The following is an 8,246-nucleotide window of genomic DNA, read 5'->3' as shown; positions in this document are numbered from 1 at the left end:
ACATTAGCTTCAAATATTTCTATTCTTAAGGTTGTTAAGAAAAATTATACTATTTTTTAGGTCACATAAGTGCATGCAACTAAAGAACAAGCTCTAAAGAATAAGAAAGTTTCAGTTTGTTTCATGCACTCAACAACGATAACAATATACGAAGTGTATTCGTATAAATGGGTTTGGGGAGGATAGTATGTGTGCATGCCTTATTTAGAGGCAGAGTCAGGATTTAAAGCTTATGAGTTCGGAATTTACTGCCTTAAGTTACTGGGTTCTAAATTAATAATTTATATATATCCAATTAATTTTTTAAGACAATTACACAGTTCGAACCAAAGTTACTGGATTCGACCGAACCCGCTTTCTGCACTCTAGCTCCGCCCCTACTTATTCCTACCTTGTGCAGCTAGAGAGACTATTTTTGATAGACTCTCGGCTCATGTAAGCATAATCATAACAGTAAAGAAAATGAAATTTAAATCGACCGTAGAGAGAGTTCATTAGTATCTTGTAGATATATACCATAGCTGCATCATCCTTTATCTTTGCTTCTTAATATATATATATATATATATATATATATATATATATATATATATATATATATATATATATATATATAGAGTAGTGAAAAAGTCAGGAAAAGAAGAATAACAACAACAAGATAATAACAAATCGCAGTAAAAGCACCGTCAAGTAACAATAAAAATCCAAGAATAAGACAAAACAAGTGTTTTGAATAGAAATCCAAAAATAAGACAAAACAATGTTTTGAATTCTCATGCTGGGAATAACGAAAATTGGTAGCAAGAAGACTGAGAATGAAGAATAATGCAGTCTTTTCTCTGTATCCTAACTTTATAGCGTGGAAATAAAGGAAAATGAAATAAAACAAATATTAGACGAGAAAAAAATGCTTATTCTTGGCCACAAAAGTATTTTACTGATCGAAAAACTTAACATATGCAACGAAACAAATAATTCTATTATTTAATTCGTATATAAGTAAGGTAACTTTTCTAGGGCCAGACAAATATTTTTGTGAAGAAGATAGGATGACGAATTATTCTGATTAGAGTTCAATGAGGGAAGGAAAACACAAGTAGGATTAGTAGTCAAAGTAGGTTCAAAAAAACACAAATACACCTTTATTATATAAGAAACTCCAAAGGCATCTAAATAATTTTGTAATAGTAGTTAGTAAAAATTTAACCACACCATGAATTTAATGATGTGAAAATAGTATATATATTAATATATCATTGATTAGGTGAGAAAAATATATGTACGAATACATATATATTATGCATTTATTAATTTAATAGCAAAAGGCCGGTGGTGAATACACCTCTCCCTAAGATTTCCTTTTTGAGTGAAGAGCAGCCATTTCAGTCAATCCAAAGACCACCTTTTTTTTAACTATTTGATTTACTTTTGCTTATGCTCTTAATAATCATCAAATTTTAACCACCCAATTTTATGGTTAAAATTCTAGTTTAGTGTCGGTTTCACACATAATGAAACAAGCCCTCTGTAGGTGGAAGTGGAATAGGAAGCACAATTGGGTCCACCAGCAGTTGTACATGTGAAAATAGCATATGCTAGTCAATTTTTAGACTGGTAAGTGAAAGATTGTCGGCGTTTATAAAGTTATTGAAAAATAGTCATTATTTTGCTGCAACACAAAAAGTTCCAGCATAATATACTGGACATTGGTGCACCTGTTTATGAACTTCCAACATGTTATGTTGGAATTCTAGCACACAGAAAGTTCCAGCATAACATACTGGAAATTGGAGCACCTGTGTATGAACTTGCAGCATATTATGCTGGAACTCCAGTGTATTATGCTGGAAGTTCACATGTAAAAAAATTCGAACTCCAGTATATTATGTTGGAATATTTTCCGGATTTTGAATAGTGTTTTCGTTCAAATTTATCTTTGCATGAAAAGTGGTTAATTTTCAATTACTTTTAAAATATGGCTATTTTTCAATTATCACTTGTAAATCTACCTATTTTTGAATTTCAGCCAGTTGTACATCTATCAGTTTAAATGGACGTAGGTTTCAGATGGGGGAAGTGCACAAATATCCGATTTTGGTATCGCCTTTTAAGTTGTACTCTAAGTTCAATTTCATAAATCTATTTATTTCGACACAACTAAACATGTTGAAGTAGCAAAATTCGTATCAGAAGTTACACATCTTTTCTGAAGTAGGAAGATCATATACATGAATGAACTTTAGGCAGTTATGACTGAATTCAGACATTTTTGCATGCAGCAACATAACATATGTCACGACCCGGATTTCCCATCCTCGGGAGTCGTAATGGCGCCTACTCGTAGTAGCTAGACAAGTCATTTTAATTACTTTTCCATTAATAAACAAATCTTTTTAATAATTTATGGCAACAATATAAAACAACGAAATTAAATAATAGCGGAAGTCTTAATTATAGAAACTGAATAAAATACAGAGTAGTCAATATAAGCCTCTACCTAAGATGAATTAGTAGTTGTTGTTCTTGTTTCTTTAGTACCTTTAGTAGTTCCTATACCTGTCATGCTCCTTGGACAATACTCACGAACTGCTAAGAATTTCTAAATACAAGGGTCTGAAAGAACACATAAGCTGTTTGTCTCGAATACAAGGAGACAACAGTCTAAAAGAGAGAATAAGAGAGAGACGCCGGGCCTGCGGACGCCTGCAAGGCTACCTCGGGTCTCACGATACTGAAAGCCTGCTCCCGTGCTAATGCTGCTGCTGCTGCTCGAAACCTGGACCTGTGCAAAGAAATGCATAGAGTGTAGCATCAGCACAACCGACCCCATGTGCTGGTAAGTGTCTAGCCTAACCCCGGCGAAGTAGTGACGACGCTAGACTGGACACCACATAAACCTGTGCAATTATAAATATACAGCGGGAATCGAAATACAAGGCAAGTAACAATATAAGAGGGGAAAACATGCTGTGGGGAGATAACAGTATTAACAGGAATCCAGTGTGACAATCTAGAGCAACTTAGGATTTACAGCGAACAAGAAACTATTACCCAAAATAAACACATTTGTATCAATAACTGTTGCGGCGCGCAACCCGACCCCAATATTTCAACACTGTTGCGGCGTGCAACCCGGTCCACAAATATCATTGTTGCGGCGTGAAACCCGATCCATATCATCTATCAATGTTGCGGCGCGCAACCCGATCCATATCATTTATCAATGTTGCGGCGCGCAACCCGATCCTCAAATATCATTGTTGCGGCGTGCAACCCGTTCCATATCATTTATCATTCTACCTCACCCAAACAACGGTCACAAATAAGGGGCAAGAAAGTAAACAAGTATTGGAAGAATTCCCGGCAAGGGAATACAGTCAAATAATTCAATCCCGGCAAGGGAACAATATCAATAAACTCAATATCCCGGCAAGGGAATAACCAATTACTCTTTCTCTTGCTTTCAATTCTTACCTTATAATTCACCTTATCATTTGAGCCAACGCTCCCAAGAATCAGATCATTTCGAGTACTTTTAAAATTCGTATCACAACTCGAGCCAATGCTCCACGAAATCAAATGATCTTATTGTCTTTCACGTGTTCTTTACAACATATAGAAATCCTCAAATAAGCACGGAAATTACAACCAAAACATGATAATCGCATTATGAGGACTCACGGTCATGCTAGACACCAATGTATAGATACTCGTCACCATGCCTATACATCGTACTCGATCACTTAGCAAGTAGCAAACAAGACTCAACTCCTATTCCCTCAAGCTAGGGTTAAACCAAACACTTACCTCAAAGCCTTGAACTCGACTCAAGCCTCAACTATGGCTTTAACCCGTGATTCCACCTCCAATCCGCTCGAATCTAGTCACAAATTGCTCAATTACTTTAATAAACACTAAATGAATCAATTTGAATGCATAAAAATGAATTTCCCAAGTTTTTCCCAAAAATTCCAAAATCGCCCCCGGGCCCACGTGGTCAAAACCCGAGGTTCGAACCAAAACCCGGTTACCCATTCCCCCACGAACTCAAATATGCAATTTGTTTTAAAATCGGACCTCAAATTGAGGTCCAAATCCCCAATTTATAGAAAACCTAGGTTCTACCCAAAACCCCCAATTTCTCCCATGAAAATCATTGATTTTAAGTTGAAAACATGTTAAATGATGTTAATGATTGAAAGAGTTAAGTAAAAATCGACTTACAAATGATTTGGGATGAAACTTGTTCTTGAAAAATCGCCCAAGGAGTTGTATTTTGAAAGTGGGGTGAAAAATGACTTGAAATTCGTCTAAGTATGAAAAATGCAGGTTGCAGATGTGGGAAATGCGAACTGGGGTTCGCAATTGCGAACCCCGACCTGCTACTTTGGGAATTGTGAACAAAAGTTCGCATTTGCGAACCATTGGCATATTTGGGGACTTCGCATTTGCGAACAAAAGTGTCGCATCTGCGGAAGTCCCAGCTTTCGCATTTGCGATACTATGATCGCATTTGCGATCCCTGTGCAATGAGAGCACCTTCGCATTTGCGAAGGATTCTTCGCATTTGCGAGCCAGGCTTCGCATTTGATCAGATCATACCAGCAATTTTCCAAGTTCCAAAATGCACTCCGTGGCCTATCCAAAACTCACCCGAGCCCTCGGGGCTCCACACCAAAAAATACACACAACCTCAAAAACATCCTACCGACTTACTCGTGCGATCAAATCGCCAAAATAACATCAAAAACATCGGATCAAGCCTCAAAACTCATGATTTCTTCCAAATTTTCATAAAACATCAATTTTCCATTTTAAGTCCGAAACACGTCAAACGACGTCCGATTTCAACCAAACTTTACAGAAAGCGCTTAAACCACATATAAGACTTGTACCCGGCGTCGGAACCAAAATACGGGCCCGATACGACAGTCTTTTAATCAAATTTCATTTTCATTTTCCTTAATCATTTCCAGAAAATAATTTCACACAAAAATTCATTTCTCGGGCTTGGGACCTCGGAATTCGATTCCGGGCATATGCCCAAGTCCCATATTTTCCTACGGACCCTCCGGGACCGTCAAATCACGGGTCCGGGTCCGTTTACCCAAAATGTTGACCGAAGTCAAATTTATTCAATTTAATATCAAAATTTAGCATTTTTCTTACAGAATTCATATTTAAGCTTTTCGGCTACGCGCCCGGACTGCGCACGCAAATCGAGGCAACCCCAAATGAGGTTTTCAAGGCCTCGGAAGCACGAAATGAATAAGAAAACAGGTGATGACCCAAAGGGTCATTACATTCTCCACCTCTAAATCAACCGTTCGTCCTCGAAAGGACAAAAGAAAGAAGTACCTGAGTCGGGGAAAAGATGAGGATAACGACTCCGCATGTCAGACTCGGACTCCCAGGTCGATGCCTCAGGAGGCTGAACTCTCCACTGAACACGAACAGAAGGAAAACTCTTGGATCTCAACTGACGAACCAGCCGGTCCAGAATGGCTACCGGCTCCTCCTCATAAGACAATTCCTTGTCCAACTGGACAGTACTGAAGTCTAACACGTGGGCTGGATCGCCGTGATACCTCCGAAGCATGGATACATGAAAAACTGGATGCACGGCTGATAAGCTAGGCGGCAATGCGAGTCTATAAGCCACATCTCCCACTCGATCAAGAATGTCAAACGGACCAATGAACCTTGGGCTAAGCTTGCCCTTCTTCCCAAATCTCATCACGCCCTTCATAGGCGACACTCAGAGCAATACCCGCTCACCAACCATGAAAGCTACATCTCGAACCTTACGATCTGCATAGCTCTTTTGCCTAGACTGAGCTGAACGAAGCCTATCCTGAATGATCTTGACCTTGTCCAAGGCCTCCTGAACCAAATCCGTACCTATCAACCGAGCCTCTCCTAGCTCAAACTATCCAATCGGAGACCGACACCGCCTACCATACAAAGCCTCATAAGGAGCCATCTGGATGCTCGACTGGTAGCTGTTGTTGTAGGCAAACTCCGCTAAAGGCAAGAACTGATCCCACGAACCTCCAAAGTCAATAACACAAGCTCGAAGCATATCCTCCAAAATCTGAATAGTCCGCTCAGACTGACCGTCCATCTGGGGATGAAATGCTGTGCTCAACTCAACCCGTGTGCCCAACTCTCGCTGAACTGCTCTCTAGAAGCGCGAGGTAAACTGCGTACCCCGGTCCGAAATGATAGATGCCGGCACACCATGAAGGCGAACAATCTCCCGGATATAAATCTCAGCTAATCTCTCGGATGAATAGGAGACTGCCACAGGAATGAAATGTGCTGACTTGGTCAGCCTATCAACAATAACCCATATCGCATCGAACTTCTTCCGAGTCAACGGAAGTCCGGTAACAAAGTCCATAGTGATCCTCTCCCACTTCCACTCGGGAAGCTCAATCCTCTGAAATAAACCACCAGGCCTCTGATGCTCATACTTAACCTGTTGACAATTCAAACACCGAGCCACATATGCAACAATATCCTTCTTCATTCTACGCCACCAATAATTCTACCGCAAATCCTGCTACATCTTCGCGACACCCGGATGAATAGAGTACCGGGAACTATGGGCCTCCTCTAAGATTAACTCTCGAAGTCCATCCACATTGGGCACACAAACTATCCCCTGCAATCTCAAAACTCCATCCGCATCTAAGGTAACATGCCTGGCGCCTCCGCGCTGCACCGTGTCTCTAAAGACACACAAATGGGGATCATCAAACTGCCGATCACGGATACGCTCCAATAATGAAGAGCGAGCGACCGTGCAAGCTAATACTCGGCTAGGCTCAGAAATATCCAGCCTCACAAATCGATTGGCCAAAGCCTGAACATCCAAAGCAAGCGGCCTCTGACTGACCGGAATATAAGCAAGACTGCCTATACTGGCTGACTTCCTACTCAAAGCATCGGCCACCACATTGTCCTTCCCCGGATGATATAAAATGGTGACATCATAGTCTTTCAATAACTCCAACCACCTCCTCTGCCTCAAATTCAACTCCTTTTGCTTGAACAAGTACTGAAGACTCTTGTGGTCAGTGAACACCTCACATGCCACGCCATACAAATAGTGCCTCCAAATCTTCAAGGCGTGAACTATGGCTGCCAACTCTAGATCATGCACTGGATAGTTCTTCTCATGAATCTTCAACTATCTCGAAGCATAGGCAATGACCTTGCCGTCCTGCATCAACACTGCTCCAAGCCCAACATGGGAAGCATCACAGTAGACTGTATAGGGCCCTGATCCTGTGGGCAAAACCAACACCGGTGTCGTAGTCAGAGCTGTCTTGAGCTTCTGAAAGCTCGCCTCACACTCATCTGACCATCTGAACTGGGCACCCTTCTGGGTCAATCTGGTCATCGGGGATGCAATAGATGAAAATCCCTCCACGAACCTTCTGTAGTAGCCTGCCAACCCCAAGAAACTCTGAATCTCTATCGCTGATGCTGGTCTAGGCCAGCTCTTGACTGCCTCTATCTTCTTCGGGTCCACCTGAATACCCTCTGCTGATATAACGTGACCCAGAAATACAACTGAACTAGCCAGAACTCACACTTGGAGAACTTGGCATATAGCTGACTATCCCTCAGAGTCCGAAGAACCACTCTATGGTGCTGCTCGTGCTCCTCCTGGCTGCGGGAGTACACCAAAATATCATCAATAAAGACTATCACGAACATGTCCAAGTATGGCCTGAACACTCGGTTCATAAACTCCATAAATGCCGCTGGGGCATTGGTCAACCCAAATGACATGACCAAGAACTCATAATGCCTATACCGAGTACGGAAAGCTGTCTTAGGGACATCGGATGCCCTAATCCTCAACTGATGGTAGCCAGACCGCAAGTCGATCTTGGAGAATACCCTGGCACCCTGAAGCTGGTTGAACAAATCATCAATCCTCGACAGTGGATACTTATTCTTAATCGTTACCTTGTTCAATTGCCGGTAATCTATGCACATCCTCATCGATCCGTCCTTCTTCTTGACAAATAACACTGGCGCGCCCCAAGGCGAAACACTGGGTCTAATGAAACCCTTATCTAGAAAATCCTGCAACTGGTCCTTTAACTCCTTCAACTCCGGCGGGGCCATTCGGTATGGCGGGATAGAAATGGGCTGGGTGCCCGGAGCCAAATCAATACAGAAATCAATGTCCCTGTCGGGTAGCATACCTGGCAGGTCTGAAGGGAAAA

Source organism: Nicotiana attenuata, unplaced genomic scaffold (assembly GCF_001879085.1).
Source record: "Nicotiana attenuata strain UT unplaced genomic scaffold, NIATTr2, whole genome shotgun sequence".
NCBI lineage: Eukaryota > Viridiplantae > Streptophyta > Magnoliopsida > Solanales > Solanaceae > Nicotiana > Nicotiana attenuata.
Note: the sequence above shows the minus strand (reverse complement) of the source record.